This window comes from Microcaecilia unicolor, chromosome 1 (assembly GCF_901765095.1).
Source record: "Microcaecilia unicolor chromosome 1, aMicUni1.1, whole genome shotgun sequence".
Taxonomy (NCBI): Eukaryota; Metazoa; Chordata; class Amphibia; order Gymnophiona; family Siphonopidae; genus Microcaecilia; species Microcaecilia unicolor.
Window position 1 is genome coordinate 77,520,376 of NC_044031.1, and position 17,774 is coordinate 77,538,149.

The window sequence follows — 17,774 nt, forward strand, 5'->3', positions numbered from 1 at the left end:
TATAATCATCTCAGACTAATATGGCTCCCCGTCTTCCATTTTAAAATCCTATCCTAGCCTGTTATACCATGAAATCTTTAAATACACTTTGTTTCTAACACCTCCCCTCTACATACTTTTTTTCTAGCACGGCTGAGAAACTAATGCATCACCCAACCATGAATGAATGAATGAATGAATGAATGAATGAATGAATGAATGAAGATAGATAGATTAGATAGATTAGATAGATTAGATAGATTAGATAGATAGACATTATGTGGCTTCTTTGGACCAGAAGGGACATGCTGAGAAAGTGTAGGATTTTTTTTTTGATAAGGCCGAGGAAGATCAGGTCACGTTTCATCATTGCACAAGGCCTTAATATAGATCTGTCCAGAGAAAGATTATGTAGAGGTGGGAAGGAGAGGGAGTGAGGATCTATGCAGATCTGTGGACTGCCTTGACTTAAAGTATTGGTGGGGAGAATATCTAGTCTCACGACAAACGCAGAGTTAAGGGAATGTCAATTCAGAATACTGAATCAGGCTTATATGACAAAGAAACAGTTGTTTAAAATAGGTAAAGTGGATTCTCCACTTTGTGGACACTGCCACATCATAGAGGGAGATTTTCTTTCATGCTATCTGGGCGTGCTCGATTGTGAAAAAATTCTGGAAAAAGGTAATGACATTTATAGGGAGCATTTTGGGGACGCCTATACCTTTCTCCCCGACTGGAATATTATTAGATCATCTTGGAGTTTTTGCAATGTTGGGGCGGGGAGGGCGACAGCTAGTTAGGAAGGCTAGTATTGTGGATAAAAAGACAATTTTGGGGGTATGGGTAAGTCAAGACCCCCCTACTTTCTGGGTCTGGTGTAACAAATTTCACACTTTAATGATTTTTGAAAGCAAGCAGGCCCGGAGATCACCTAAATGGAGGAAAGCCTTTTTATCTGTTTGGGGGGTTTATCTTCAGTCACTTTCCCATAGGGCCCGAATTGGTGTTTTAAATACGCTCTAGATCCTGACGTGGAGCAAATGTATGTGTTTTGTTTGTTTTTTTCCCTTCTCCTTTTTCTCTGAGTGTTTGAGTGTTGAAAGGGGGAGGGGGTTAAATGGACTTGGAAAGTGGAGCACTTGAGCTAGATGAGGGAAGGTCATCAGAGATCAGGCCTTCTCAAACCTATTCACAGCAGCTGTATGGATGTTCAAGTGCTTGCTCTTTGGGGTCCTTGTTCACAGATTATCAATAAATATGTATGAGCGTAAATGTACACTTGTGAAGGAGGGGTTTGTGGGGGGGGGGGGGGGGGGGGCAGATCTGCACTGCAAAATGATGAAACACCACCAAATACGCTTTTGTATGTTTTTTATTACATGTTCAATAAAACAAATTTAAATAAAACTATAATAGGCAAAGGGAAGTTTGGGGAAAGGTAGTGGAGGGATTGATTGGGAAGATAATGTGTTATTTGAACAGTTCATTCATGTCTGATTCAGGATTAATTAGTCAGCTGAATTATGTTATTGTTGTCTTCCAAGAAATATTGCAACATCTTTGGATAAGAGAAGGTTTGGGAAGGGGAAAACCATAAAAGCTGATGAGGGACTTTATCTTTTTCACTTTTTTTGTATAAGATCTGTTATTTGAGTTCTGTAAGCCTAGATTCCTGGCTGTACTTATGTTGGTAAAGTCATCAATAAAAAAATGTTTGAATATATATGCATACACACACATATACATCTCATTGTCCTTATAAGTTGTAGGTATTTAGATTGCTCTACAAAAGAGTGTGTGTGTGTGTGTGTATATGTGTCTATCTGAATCTGCATCTTGTTTATCTGCTTGTTCAGTCTGACAGACATTTTATGATTATCAGCAGTATGAGAATTATGAAAATCATTCCATGTCAAGTGGCCTGATTTCAGAGAAGTGCCCTGCTTGACCATCACGGATTTCGATGACATTTTCTGTGAACATTCATACATGTCCCCAATGAACATTGGTAAAGTTTTACGTTCGCTGATACAATACTTGCTGAGATATAGTAAATCTGTTTGACCCCATACTGCAGCCTTCTATGGTATGAGTCCGAAATTTCAGCAACTTTGAGACACTGTATCTCCGGCAGTATTTTGTTGAGAGAAACAAAACTTTGCCATCTTGTACAACTTTTTGCACTCTATTAAACAAAATAATAATAAAAAAAAATCTTCATGAGCGATTTCCATGAAGAAAACTTGCAGCAAACTTGGTCCAAAAAATTTGCAGCACGAAAAAATTGTAAAGTTTGGCTTTTTATATCTCTGGAATTAAAAGTGTGATAAACATGAAACTTTGCACACAACAACTTATCAACAAGGTTTTCGAATATAAAATTTCATTCTCCTAACATTTTCCATTAGTTCACAAATTGAGTGTAAAGTTGATGATTTTTGCAAAAACGCCAAAAATAGGGTATTTTTTAGCCCACATTTACAAAAAAAAAAAAAAAAAAAAAAGACCTGGAAACTCGTTTTAATCATTTTCATTAGAAAGAGCATGTTTCAAACCCCTTAAAAAGTAAGGTTGGTTTTTCATCGCTGGCATATAAGGCCCTAGAAATAGGGACAAAGCTGAGGACGTTGCTATCGCATGCTGCTATCGCAACATCACATGCATTCTATTATTTTTGTTTTATACAGACATTATTAGTACCTAAATTGCATTTGTCCATGGTGACATTTCACTACCAGTTCAGGAACTTGAACCAGTAACCCCATCGCCATAGGGGTCACGCCCGATAGCTGTGCAATACCAGTCACAGGTGGGTTTCTTGGGTGAGGATCCCAAGCCTCTAGTTTGGTTTCTTCATCAAGGTTCCAAAGCCTTGTGTGAGTATCTGTCCGGTTCCCAAGTTGATTGGGCAGCTTATCCTAGGTTCTTAAGCCTAAAGTAGGCATCTTAAATGGTTCCCAAGCCGAAGTCCGTAATGTTTGTATGAACTGCCAAATTCCAAAGATTGCTTATTTATTATAAAATGAATGAGCTGGGCCTGGTGGATGCATAAATGTTACCAATGCATCATTTTGTTCGATGGCAATTTCTACAACGTTGCCTATCCACCACTTATTGTCATAAATGCAGGCAACATAACAACCAGGCAATAGCTTGGCCAATTTTAAATTAGAATGGATATCGGAAATTTTGGCCACAAAGTTAATCGTGTCATTTGAAACTTTGCTGACAGAAATCGAATTTGAATCAACTGGCACAAACTGGTGATCTCTTGTGCCAGCTATTGTGCAGGTAGCTTTCCATCTTTCTTCTTGCAGCATCCTGTTTTCTTGGATTTCTTCAGACAGAACATACATATATTTTATTCCATGAATGTTTTTGTCACAAAAGTTAAACAGATCTATTGGTGTCAGTATTTAGTCGGTTAATGGTTGCAGGAGGCTGGCTCGAGCAGCCAAACGTTTAGTCGTGCCACCAACGCCATCACATGGTGACTTGCCATGACTCGTGCCAAAGAAGTTCCATTCGGCCTCAATTTCAAAATCATTCTTGTGATTGCACAGATTGACGAAATTTTTGTAATTTTTGTATTGTGCTGCTGAACCGTCACTAAAGTAGTATATTCTTGTAATCTTCTTTTTATTCGTCAAAAACTCAATCAACTTCCGAATGAACATGTGCACAAAAACCATATCATGTTGCATATGATCAGAAATTATGCAGCAGTTGACAATTTGCAGCATGCCATCTTTATTGATATAATAAGCGACGAATGGATGCACTGTGCATTGTGAATTCTCCCAGTGAAAGCCTTGAGCAGCGTCTTGGACAACAAACGAGTAATTCTGCGCAAAATCCATCAGTACGATAAGTTTGGTTTCTTTTAGGCCAGCTTTTTTAATGACTTCAAATATTCGCTTTGATGTTTTGAAATGAAGTGGTGGCCACTCAGTTTCCAAATTTTGCTAGCGAGTTTTTCAATAAAGTTGTCAACAGTGAGAACATGTGTTTCGAGTGTTTCACAGTCAGTATGAACCCATTGTTTGAATTCTATTGATTCTTCCGAGTCCCAGTCCTCAAATATTTCTTCCAAATATGCTATCAGTGCCTCTTCACCAGGACAGTTTTGGCATCGCTGCAACATACAATCTTTGGCGTCCAGATCGCAAACTGCCTTTCCCTTGAGCATCTGGTAGTCTTCATTAATGTTGGCACCTTGTAGCATAAGCTTAACATTCTGATGGATGGTGCAGACACAGACGGAATGTGTGCCTGAGGCACCGACAGTAACACACCACTTTGGTCTGAGCTCACAGAATTTGGAAAAAACAATTTCAGCACCATATTTGTTTTGATATGCTACATACAGTTCTTTCAGATTGCACAGTAGCAACCGCTTTTGTTTTTGAACCTTGATGCCATCAAGCCGAACAGAAACAAAATCTTTTTTACCAGAGCACATCCTGCTAAATTCATCATCCTCGTAGAAATCTCGAACTTGTCGACAATTGCCTTTGGTAGCAGTTTGCCAACTTTTGCATCTGGTAGTGGACAAATGCCTCTCTCTTGCTTTAATTTTCGCGTTGTTTTAACCACACGTTCTGAAACGCTAAACGTTTTTGCTGTCACTGGTATTGACCAACTCTTTGGGGCCAAAGTCAATAATTGAATTTTCATGGATCTACTGGATATTTTAATTTTCGTTTTCACATCTTCGATTAGGTCAGTGTAATCCTGGCATGACAGGCATTCCTTAGCAGCCGACTTGCTAGTTTGTTCAATATCTTCGGCTGATACTGTAGCGGCTACCATTATTTTTTCTGCTACCACTTTCTGCACACGTTCAATTTTTCATTTCACATATCCAGTTTTATCCCTGCTGGCCAACCTCTGAATTTTTAATGGAGAAGTCCCCAAATTAGTCAAACTTTGATCAAGAGTGTCTGAAATGTCCATATCATAATTTTCTGATGACGATGACTCTGCCTTGCTTTCGACCATAGAAACATACATAATAATGTGTGTGTGCTATAATTTCTATTTTCCACAAATCACTACTACTACTACTTAGCATTTCTATAGCGCTGCCAGGGTTACGCAGCGCTGTACAGGTTTAAACATGGGGAAGGACAGTCCCTGCTCAAGAGAGCTTACAATCTAAAGGTAAAAACTATGTAGTCAGTGTAGGTATCAGGAATGGGAAGGTGGTTAGGCGCCAAAAGCAAGGGAGAAGAGATGGGCCTTGAGTAAGGACTTGAAAATGGGCAGGGAGGGCGCATGGCGTATGGGCTCAGGAAGTCTGTTCCAGGCATAAGGTGATGCGAGGCAGAAGGGGCGGAGTCTGGAGTTAGCAAATCACTACACTTTAAGGGTAGAAAAGTTATTGTCTCTAAATATGAGTTTAGCAAATGTGGCCATTTCTCTTCTATAAGAATAATATGCGGCATATCTCACCTGTGCCACGGTGCACTGCAATGCAAGTGACACATTATGCGTAAGGAAATCTGTGTAACCATGCAACTCTTGGTATTCTTTCTCTATATCTCTGAATAAATCTGCTGTTATGTCTACTTCTATTTGTGTAAACCTTAAAAATTATTTTAGTAACATCTTCTGTTATAGTTGCTAAGTTCCTTAATGTTTAGCCAAAGCAGTTAATTTGTTATTTAACGCTTCCAGCTGCTGCATGGAGTTTAAACCTCCCATAACTGTACCTGTTGCTCCTAAAGTACTTCCTATGAAACTAGAAAAATTAAGATCTTTCTTTCCTTTCCTTGTGTGTGTGGTACTAATCCTTTTGCTAAAGCTATCATCTTATCTTCTAAATGTCTGGTAAAAGTCTGGCATCTCAAATTTTGTTTAAACAGACTGTTTAAATTTAATCTTATTAACATAGCAAGTGTTGAAGTAGTGGATAAAACTGTAAGGGGATGTAATGTAAGTGGGAAAATGTATAATTCCATAATGCTCTATCAGTATTTTCAGATGTACCGTTTTCTGGTTCAGACCAAAGCAACTGAATCCAAGTCACCTGAAGGTATTCTAGGAAATATGGTGTTCTAAAAATCTGTCATCTCTATATACAACTCATCCTTAAAGAAATGTTATGGTTGTCAATTAGTAAAGTGAAGTCACATGTGCTGGCCATAACTATATGGGCAGGAGAACATTGATATGCATCAGTATTTATTTCATGTAAGCAGAATGTAGTATCTGTTGTAGGCTAGCTAAAAGTGATCTCTAAAATAAAATAAAATTAAATTAAAAAATAGTAAATGACAGCAGATAAAGACCTGTACAGTCCATCCAGTCTGCCCAACAAGATAAATGAATACCTCCATCACTTTCACAGCTCTTTGCAACTTTATGGAAATTATGCAATTTTCTATAGGATGACCTATCCCTGAATATATATATTATACGCTCTCACTTCCCGTGCATTCATGGTTACAGCTGTATGGAATGGATGTGGTTTCCAAGTCAAAAACAGAAATGGCTTGAGTGAGAGATGCTCACTTACTGGCAAAGTAAATATGGGTACTTTACTTCTCCAAGTAAGAAAATTTTGACATCTCTGTAAACACACACACTGACTTGCATCTATTACATCTACTGTAAGCTCTTCTACCCTAATTTTCAAATTTAATGTCACTAAGCAATATCTTCTCCCTGTATCTCCACAATCTGTGAGGTCTGTGTTGTATGAATCTGCAAATATATAGACCCATTCTTAGATGTTTCCCATATAAATGCTGCTTCTGCCTCAAAACCTAATATTGTTGTATGCGGAATTGTGTTCAAAATACCAAGTACTAAATGCAGCTCCAGGGCATTTAGAAAATATCCAAAAGCATATGTCCTTTCCTGGATCACATTTCTCTCTATTGTCTGGCAAGTGTCTATATATAGGTTTCTTAGTAACTTCAAGAACAGTAGCAAAATCCCATAAACAGGTAGGTGGAGCATATAAAGGATTCATCTCTAATTCTGGTAAATCTAAATCTGCTAATGTAGCTAAAACTTGATTTTTACTGATCCAGCCATGCTTCCTGTCATACTACAAAACTTAATCTTGTATCAGTAACTTTACATTGTGATTCTTTCTAATTGATGCCTGAATAAAGTTCTTTATTATTATAGAGAAAGGGTTCTTCCTTTTAACATCGCCTCTGGGTAAAAAGCATAGCTTTGAAAAGGGTTTAAAAAAATAGAATAGCACTTTTTCCCCTAACAGTGGAGATATGTGAATACAATAATTGCATGCAGTCCGATTGAGCCCCAGTAGAACAGACACTTGCCATATGTGTCAAAGTTCAGGGATTTTTCCTAACACACAGCAGGCAGGCTCTAACCTTGACTTCAGTGACATTAAACAAAAATATTAAAAAAAAAAAAAAAAGGGGGGGGGAAGGGTTGACAAAAAAAACCAAACATTCTCAGAAGATGCAGTGATAAAAACCTCTCAAAAAGGATTCAGACAACTGTCTACGTTCTTCCAGCTGAATGGTTTAAAAACAAAAAAAACGGACAGCTCAGGAGACTGCTACACAGAAAGGCCATACACACTGTTCATCCTGCCAATGTGCAATGATGTCACCCACTTGTGTGCCTGGCTCAAACCTGTTTCTTGATGGAAAGTATAGAGCTACTTCAGAAACTACAAGTAGATCAAAATCTGACTAATGAATAATTAAAGACAGATGTATCTAAACCTAAAGATGAGGGGCACTGAACTTCAGTATTGGATAGTGGACTATGGACGAGAAGGTTCACAGCCAGTATAAAATGTTTAGAACAAAGGCGGCGGCGGCGGGGGGAGGGGGGGGAAGGGAAGCAAAAATGTGCCCCCCCTCTCTGGCTCTGGCCCCCCCTACTGCCGGTTCCAGATATGCCCCTGGTGGAAACTGGCCCATGGAAGAACAAAGGCCACTGTGCCCAAAACTTGAACATAGTCCCAGACCCTGACACATGGAAGGAAAAGTAGATTCTGACTTGGGTGTGAATCTGTTGCTGATGAGCAAGAGGAAGAAACGTCTTCCCTAAACCTGTATCAAATATCACTCCCAGATACTCCAAGATTTGCATTGGAAACAACTGCCTCTTGGTGCAACTGATTACCAATCCTAAGCACTGAAGAACAGCAACTATGTTGGATGAAACTTGCAGACTCTTGATAGGAAGAGACGCAACTCAGCCAATCATTGAGATATGGACGAACCAGAATTCCATCCTTGCGAAGGAAGGTTGCCACTGCTACCGTAACCTTGGAAAAATTTCCTTGGTGATATAGAAAGGCTGAATTGCATGGACATAAATTGATAACATTCTCCAATGATTGCAGAAATCTTCTGTGGTGAGATCAAATGGGAATATGAGATCTAGGGAAGTTAAAAACTCTCCCTATTGAATTGAATCTATTACAGACTGTAATGTTCCCATTGTGAAATATTGAACCTTTAACACTGTTGACTCTTTTTGAGGTCCAAACCTAGGTGGAAGGAATCCCCCCCCCCCTCCTTCTACAAAGAAAACAGAGTAACTTTCAATTCCCCAATCGAATCTGGGGACAGGCTCTACTGTGCCTAAATGAAGAAGCATTTGCAAGGTATCTTGAACTGCGGACATCTGGCTGGAGTTTTGCATAGAGATTCCAAGAAAAAGCCTTCAATGGAATGCCAGAACTCAGTTTGTAACCCTGCTTTATTATTTCCAAGTTGGTCTGAGGTAATTTTGGTCCACTCCTCATGGAACCTGGAGAGACATCCTGCTATGATGAAACCTGAAGAGTGAACTGAGACATCATTAGGGGCATAGGAGGCATTGGTAGAGATGGAGTTTGAAGCCAAGTTCTTTCTGTCAGCACAAAAGTGGAAGTGAGAATGATGAAAGTTAGATTTGCCTGGTCTGTAGCAGTTGGCCTCACGAAACCTAAGACGAGACTGAGAAGATTTAAAAGATTCTTTAGGCTTGTCTTCTGGCAAGCTTTGAGACTTCGAGTCCCCTAGGTCTTTAACCAACCTCTCTAAATCTTCTCCAAAAAGAAGTTTGCCTCTAAAAAGTAGTTTTGCTAAATGTGATTTGGAAGCCACATCAGCTGTCCAATGCCTAAGCTGGACCCATCTTCTAGTAAGTGTGTGTCAAGAACTGACCGGTTAGGCTGTGCACTAGAGATCGCTGCTGTCAGACCCATATAATAGTAGAATATGGCTGGTTTGTACCATTGTGAACTATTGGTAGCTGAAGTAATTCTGTAATATCGCTAGCTGTCAAATACAATTGAAAGGTGCAAAAGTGCAACAGAAGCATTTCGAGACACTATGGCATACAGCTAGTGGTGATGCATAGATACAGTGGAGGATGGAGCCGGCATGCAATAGTTTTGGTCAGTGTCAGCATGCAATACCAGAGAGCAGAGCTGTTGTGGAAAACATTTGGCACTGTAGCATAGTGTTAGTTTTCCCCAGCCATGCAATAAACTGCTTATTAAGGCAAGCAACATGGAGAGTGAAGTAAAATATGCCCCATCTGAAATACAGCCAAGTTCCACTGCTTCCAATATTATGCACAAACCAGCCTTGTACCTGTGACCTCCAAGTTGGAAACCAGCCACCTTCCAGAATAAACTGCACCTGAAGAAAATCTCAAGAAACTATGGCAGCACTGAGGTTCCCACTCTTCCATGGTTACCATGGAGACTAGTGAAGACATGGGAACTGTACACTAGCCTTAAAAAAAAAAAAAAAAACAAAGATGTAAAACTTCTCGCAGAAACATGGAGCCAATAACACTAAGTTTGATGCTATACTAAAGTCCTTTGTAAAAGCGATGAAAAAAAGGAATATCTGTACTGCCAATATAAAGAAATTTCCAGAAATGAAATGATGAAAACTTTCAGGGTAGTTTGATTTTTTTTTAAGTAACTGCCCTCTGTCAAAAAACTGAGGGAACTTGAGCCCTATAAATGAAAGATATAAGACTATGGGAACACTAAATAGGCTCTACCATAGGACCTAACACTCTTCAGTCATAAGTAACATCTGAATAGAGGGGAAAAAAAGAAAGAAAGAGAGAGAGAAAGACACACACACACACACAGATATCTATCTCAAATGAACCCTCAGAAAGGAAACAGGAGCCCACAGGAACCTCTGCTGAGGATAGAAAGATACTGAATGGAACCTAGTGCACAGCAGCCTTATGTGGCTAAGTTCTTATTTACTCTCTACCTCCACCCACTGGTAGATGAGCACAACCCACAAGTATGGACTAATCCTTTGAAAATGCTGAGGAAATTAGAAACAGTCATAGATCTCACTGCTATGTGTAATAAATTAAGATCAGAAAACCTATACACAGAAAAGCAGAATAAGGTGGTAACATCTCATCCACTGGAAGTTATGTTAACCATTAAAACAGATTCCTCTGGGCAATTAAACAGTACTGTGTTATTTTGTTTATCTTTTATTACTTATAAATGTTTGACTATAACTCACCATAAACCCTGTGCTACAACACTCTGATCATGACCCAAAAATAATCATGAAGAAAGACGACGTATCTATTATCTGAAGCATTCCTATTGTCATAAATTAAAAGTCTCAACCCCCCCCCCCCCCCCAGATATTGTGAAAAAGAAGAAACACACAGGGACAGCTTTATTAATTGAATTATCAAAACTCACTGATTATGAGGAGAAAAAGAAAATCATCAAATACTAAAAATGCAAATCAAAGGCCAAGAAAATGTGGTAGAAAGGTGCAGAAACTATCATAATTGTACTGGGCGCTCCACCACCCCGAATGAAAATAATTTAAAAATGCATCTTGACATGTTGCCTGGGCACATTACATCTTATGAACTCCATCCTCTAGAACTTATCTTTGGAACAATTCAATTGTTGAGGAAAGCATTAGCAGTAAATCACAGACTGATTATTTCCAGCATACCCTGGCATAGAGATGAAGTTCACTCTTGTAATGATATGTGCAAAACTAAGGCATTTGAAGACATTATCCAAACAGTCACACAATTTTTAGAATGCTCTGCAGCTTTAAAACATACAAATGGCTTTCATTTGGATTTGGACCAAATGTAACAGAGGATTAGCGACATCGAGGACCTCATGGCGGAATCCGCGGGACCAACGGAAGCAATGCAACAGAAAGTAGCTGACAGTACAAAAAATAGATTTAGAAAATCGCTCGTGAAGAAATAACTTAAGACTTATAGGATTACTGGAGTGTCTGAAGGATGTTGAGCTGGTGAGCTTCTTGGAACGCTGGCTTACTCAGACGCTGCAACTTAATAATCTGCAAGATCCTCTGCGAGTTGAGAGGGCCCATAGGATAGGGCCGAGAAGACAAACAAATGACAGGCCAAGAGTGGTGATTATGAAGATCTTGCACTACGGCCATAAACAAGCGATTTTAAAGGTGCTCAGTTCTAGTCAGGTACTAAAATATGAAGGGCAGAAAATTCTATGTTTTCAGGACTATTCGGTGAGAGTGGCGGCAGCGAGACGGGTATTTGCGCCCATCTGTGCAGAGCTATATGAGAGAAAAATCAAATTCTCCTTGATATACCCAACTAAATTGAGAATCTTTCAGGATGGCATGGAAAAGAACTTTGATTCGATGGAATTGGCCAGAGACTTTATTATTTTATTTATTTGTTGCATTTGTATCCCACATTTCCCACCTATTTGCAGGCTCAATGTGGCTTACATAATGCCGGAGTGACAGTCACCACTTCCGGATCTGAGAAATACAGATTGGTATAGCATGTACATTATACAGTATAGCATTGTTATTCATTGATCATAGCATAAATTACAAGGTGGTATTGCATTAAAGTTCATAAACGGTAGAATAAAGTAAAGGGTGGTTAAATCATCAAATATAGAAAGTTCATTTAGGATGAATCATTGTGGTATGCTTTTTTTGAACAGGTTTGTTTTCAGTAGTTTTCAGAAGATTGTTAGGTCGTGCATAGTTTTTATAACATTAGGCATTGCGTTCCATAGTTGCACGCCTATGTATGAGAAATTGGATGCATAGATTGATTTATACTTAAGTCCTTTGCAACTAGGATAATGGAGGTTCAAGAATGTGCGTGCTGATCTTTTTGTGTTCCTGGTTGGCAAATCTACGAGGTCTGACATGTAGGTCGGGGCTTCACCGTGAACAATTTTGTGAATCAAGGTGCAGACTTTGAACGCAATACGCTCCTTTAGTGGGAGCCAGTGTAGTTTTTCTCTTAGGGGTTTGGCGCTTTCGTATTTCGATTTTCCGAATATGAGTCTGGCTGCTGTGTTTTGGGCCGTTTGGAGTTTTTAATGATTTGTTCTTTGCATCCGGCGAAGATGGAATTGCAATAGTCTAGGTGGCTTAGCACCATTGATTGTACTAGGCTGCGGAATATTTCCCTTGGGAAGAAAGGTTTCACTCTTTTGTTGCAAGGTCTGTGGTATCTCCCTTTCGGTAAGGCAGGTCCTGTTTGAGGACTTGTTGCTGCTGTTTTTATGGCACTGTGGGTGCTCATAGTGAACTGGATGTGCTGTTTCTTCTTACTTGTAGGGCTCGTATTAAAACTTTACCACCCAGATCAACGGTGTAAGTGCTCCAGCAGAAAGTATGGAGAATAGAGGTTGGAACATCATAGGGGAAAGCAGTAGTAAAGTGATGGGGTGGAATTCTGAGGGAATATTTGGACATTGTTTTAAAGGCGAGGCATCAAATGGTCAACTGGGGACTTTGTTTTAGAGAGCTGCTGGTGATAATACGGACAGCTGTGTGACCTAACGACTGAGGGTTGATCTATATAAAAATCTCTTGGTGGAGGGAGAAGACGCACTTAATTTTGAGCTGCAGCTTTCCAGGGGAGAAGAGAAAAGCAGTGATATTATGAGTGGTGTTATCCTGGTCAGGACGACTCACGGTGGACGAGTGAAGACACATTGCAGGGGACTACACACTATAATTGGCTCAAGTTTGTAGATCTTATTTAACCTGGCCCTTTTTTTTTTTTTAATTTCTTGTCTCTTTCTGTTTAATAAGTATATTGGTTACAGAGAGACATTAGCTTTGGAATGTTAAGCTTATATGTATCACTAACCTGTAAATTTCTTTGGGAGGAAGTGGGGTACCTATACGTGAAGAGTTCTGTATTGAATTCAATGGGGATGTTGGGGTCAGAGTGGGGAGTGGTAGTTGGGGAAGGGAGGGGGAGGAGGTGCTCCATGGGGTCCTGGGATCGGGCAATAAAGAGAAGCGTGAGGGGGTTGGAGTATTGCAGCTTGGAGGATGGGAGAGGGGTAGGCTGGGATATCTCTCGTCCGGGGAAGGAAACAAGTTTCTTTGGAGAACATTTCACGGAAATAATCTGGGGGAGATATATGGTTAAAGTAGTATCATGGAATGTGGGGGGTATAGTTTCGCCAGTTAAATGCACTAAGATTTTGCAAGCTCTGAATAGGCAAAAGGTTCAAATAGCTATGTTACAAGAAACACACTTGACTGCGACTGAACACAAAACGTTATGCCGCTGGTGGGTTGGAGAACTAGTGGATAGTCCCACACCAAATAAGAAGGCAGGGGTGGTTTTATTGTTTCGCAAAGGGTTGCAGTTTGTGATGAAACGTCGGATTACAGATTCAAAGGGATGATACGTAATTCAGCAAATTACTTTAAATAATAAGCCGATACTGCTGGTCAATATCTATGCGCCAAATCAATATGATAAACAATTTTTCCAGAATATTATCGAACATGTACAAAGTTTCGAACAGATCCCAATAGTCATGGGAGGGGACTTTAACCTGGTTTTTAACTCTTTGGTGGATAGTACTGGCCCCTCACAGGTAAGGCCGGTGAATTACTCTAGAGGAGTGCCTTGGGTGTGCTCGGTATTGGAGTTGTTGGACTCTTGGCGACTGATGCCCCCGGAGAGCACGATTATACCCATCTATCTAGGGTGCATGGTACTGAGTCGCGCATAGACTATTTGCTAGTTTCTCAGAGTAGTTCGACACTATTAATGCAGCGGAGATAGGCCCAATACAAGTGTCAGACCATGCTAGATTGGTGTAGAGAACCGAATAGACTTTTTCGCTGGAGGTTCCCGAGAGCTTTATATTATGATCTACAATTCCACTCATATGTGCAAGCCAAATGGAGAGAATACACAGAATTTAACAAAGGCAGTTTTCAGTCAGACCCAGTGCTCTTTTGGGAGGCAGCTAAGGCTGTGTTGAGGGGTAATATTATATCATATTCGGTACATAAAATGAGGGTAAGGGAGGCCGAGATGTTTCGTTTGGAGGCGAAAGTAAGGAGAATAAGACAGATTTATGGCCGGACACAGACTACAGCACATAAGAAATTGTTATTGGCTTCTCGGGCAGAACTGAATCAGCTGATTCAATCAAGGATGCAAAAGACTCTGGTATACTTCCGTTATCAGATGTACAAACATGCTAATAAGCAGGGAAAGCTACTAGCGAGACTAGTTAACCAGGCAGGGGGGAGGAGATGGGTGTCTCAGCTCCGCGATGCAAATGGAGTATACCACCACACAAATGAAGGTGTTAATAGGGTGTTTCAAACTTTTTATGCCAACTTGTATTTTTCGCAAACAGATGATGGATTAGAGGCAGAATTATACCTGGCGGGGCAAGAAATCCCTAAGATCATGGGAGCCCAACAGGACATACTTAATGCGGTTATTACAGAGGATGAGATTAGCTGATGCATCCGGGATAGTCCATTATATAAATCTCCGGAAGTGGATGGATTTTCTTCCGAGCTGTATAAAAGTTTGGTAGAAGAAATAGTGGCCTGTTTGACAAAGGTCTTTAATGTATATGTCAAAAAAGGGGCGCTCCCAAGTTCATTGAAAAAGGCACAAATAATTGTGTTGTTAAAGCCAGGGAAAGACCCGAATAGGGCAGAATCGTATAGGCCAATATCTTTATTACCTTTTGAAGCTAAATTGTTTGCAAAGACCTTGGCAAATAGGTTAACTAGAATTATGCCCCATTTGGTGGCGGACCCTCAGGTGGGCTTTGTTCGAGAACGGTCAGTGGTAAAGAATTTGAGAAAGATATTGCTATCACTGGAACATCTAAAAAATGCACGCATTCCTTCAATGCTAGTTAGCTTCGATGCTGAAAAAGCATTCGACCGAGTTAGGTGGGATTTTATGTTTGCGGCATTGGACACATATGGAATGAATGGGTTCTTTAAGGCAGCAAATAAAGCAATCTACCAGGGGCCAGTGGCAGAAGTGTCGGTGAATGGTGTAATATCGGAACCATTTGGGATAGCAAGAGGTACAAGACAGGGGTGTCCTTTGTCACCTCTCCTGTTTGCGCTGGTTTTGGATCCTCTAATCCGTGATATTATGGGAACGGAAGACGTGAAGGGGGTCTTAATAGGTTTGGAGCATTTTAAGATATCCGCTTTTGCTGCTGATCTGTTGGAAATTTTACGGGAACCACGGACATCTTTGTCAGCCATATTGGAAATTTTTACGGAGTTTGGAGACTTTTCGGGTTTTTGCTTTAATTTAGATAAATCTGAGGTACAGGCGGAGGAGGAGGAATGGAATCAATTGAACTACCCGCTTAAGAGAACTGGCAATTCGTTTATATACCTAGGTATACAATTGCCGGGGAACCCAGAACAGATGTATCAGATGAATGTTGCTAGATTGTTCACTTTCACAAAGCAGCTACTAGAGAGGTGGAGTAATTTACCAATATCCTTGTTGGGCTGGATATTGTTTAATATGAAAATTTTTCCAAAGTGGTTATATTGTTTTCAGATCTTGGCATTATATCTTACTAAAAGAGATTGGAGAAGTTTGATGAGAATGCTCTCCAAATTCTTTTAGAACAGGAAACGTCCACAGATATGCTGGCAAAATATGATGTATAATTGAAGTAGGGGAGGATTTGGGGTTCTGGATATACAGCGCTATAACAAGGCATGCTTGTTGAGACATTTAGGGGATTGGCTGATGGGAACGTCACATTACACTCCGCGAAGCTTGGAAGAGGAGTGGGTTAGCCCATTGCGGTTACATTATGTATTGCAGGCGACGCCCTCGGTTTTGCCATTGCGCCTACGGGGCAGCACCCTGATTCGGTCTCTTAGGGCGGTATGGGGAGACTTAGCTCAACTCTGGTCGTTTGACCCACATCATAGTAGGTTGCTACCCATAACAGGGAATGGAGGGTTTCTCTCAGGCATGGATAATCCACATCTCCGGACTTGGAGGAATAGAGGGATTCACAGTATACAGGACATTGAGGACTCCAAAGGCAATATTAAGAGGTTGGAGTCATTGGGTCTTGGTGCATTAGTATGGGCAGACAGATTTGCATATAAGCAGGTCTCCCATTATATTGAAACTATTCCTAAGCCTTCTCTTGCTGTCGATGTGTCCAGCAAGCTAGAGGAGCTCTAGGAGATGCCCAACAGTGAGCCCGCTTCCATATCATTGCTTCACAAAAGATTAATGCAGAGTAGTTTGCATAGAGAGCTGAGTCTCCTTACGATGAGATGGTCGGAAGATCTGCAGGAGGAGGTCACAACAAAAATGTTGATGGGATGTATGAGACAAATCCCGAAAAGAGTATGTAGCGCTTAACTTAGAGAATGTCAGAGTAGAGTGATCTTTAGGGCCTATACATCCAAGCTGAGACTGTACAATATGGGGGGGGGGGTGGATTTGCCCCAATGTAGTAGATGTGGGGGTGCTCAATTTAACTTCTATCATACTTTGTAGGACTGCCCAAGGATAAAGATTTTTTGGGCAAAAATCTTTCGGTTTTTTGGGACGAATATTGAGCAGGAGAATTTCGATCTTGCCAGAGAATGCCCTGTTGGGTGTGGATGTACTGTCGGGGGCTGGTGCTGTCCATCAAAATGTATTACTATATAAAGCGTTTCTAATAGGTAAAAAAATGCATATTGGTTAATTGGGTTAAACGGGAAGACCCCTCTTATTGGCAACGGCGCAATAGGCTGCATGCACTACTCTTAATGGAACTATGAGATGCACAACTGAAGTTTAAAAGGCAACGGGAGTTCTATTTAACTTGGAAATGTTATATTCAAGTTCTATCACCCCGTGCCCGTGGTTCTATTATTAATCAGTTAGGAGAACTAACTAATAGTGTATGAGGGGGCCAGATAAGAAGATAATAGCGGTACTCGAACCATTCATCAATGGGTGAGGGACCTCATGGAGTGGGGGGGGGGAGGGGAGGAAGGGGGATGGGGGGTAAAGGGGGCTTGGGGAAGTTAGAGGTTTGGAGAAGGGCGTTAATTTGGGAATGTTCTAATTGTAGTATGCTGTATATGGTGCTAGATTTAAGAATGGGTAGTGAGAGTTGACTTACTTTATGTATTCACATGATATTTGAGTATTAATACAATGTTGGGGGGCATAAAACTGAAGTAGAAGACATAAGGTAATTATAACTGTAAGCATGTAATTTTCTGAAACATACTGTATCAATGCAAATTAGCTGTTTATGCTTGGATGGTCTTCAATAAAATGTTATATTATAAAACATACAAATGGGCAACATATTTTAGTAGCCATTTCACAGAAAGCTATTTACACCTATAAAGCCTTAAGACACATTATTTTTAAAAGGGGGTGTGTCTTGTGGACAAAATATGGGCAGAAACTCATTTAGGCCCTATGGCCAATTGTGCCTATAGCTCTAGTATATAAAACTATCTCCAAAATCATTTTGCTTGGTTCCTTAATTGGCTGCTCTT

At 40.3% G+C, this 17,774-nt stretch overlaps 1 protein-coding gene across 3 annotated transcripts in view; it reads right to left on the reverse strand.

Annotated features, from left to right (window-relative positions):
* The window catches only part of LMBR1 (limb development membrane protein 1), a 291,341-nt gene that overhangs the window by 190,956 nt on the left and 82,611 nt on the right, over window positions 1-17,774 (reverse strand). The window contains exon 1 of one of the 3 annotated variants that reach the window (XM_030198605.1): window positions 9,564-9,584. The exons of the other annotated variants lie outside the window; for them this stretch is intronic. The gene's annotated coding sequence lies outside the window, so the exon portion shown is untranslated. Of the gene's footprint in view, window positions 1-9,563; window positions 9,585-17,774 lie in introns of those variants that run through there. 3 annotated transcript variants of the gene reach the window in all.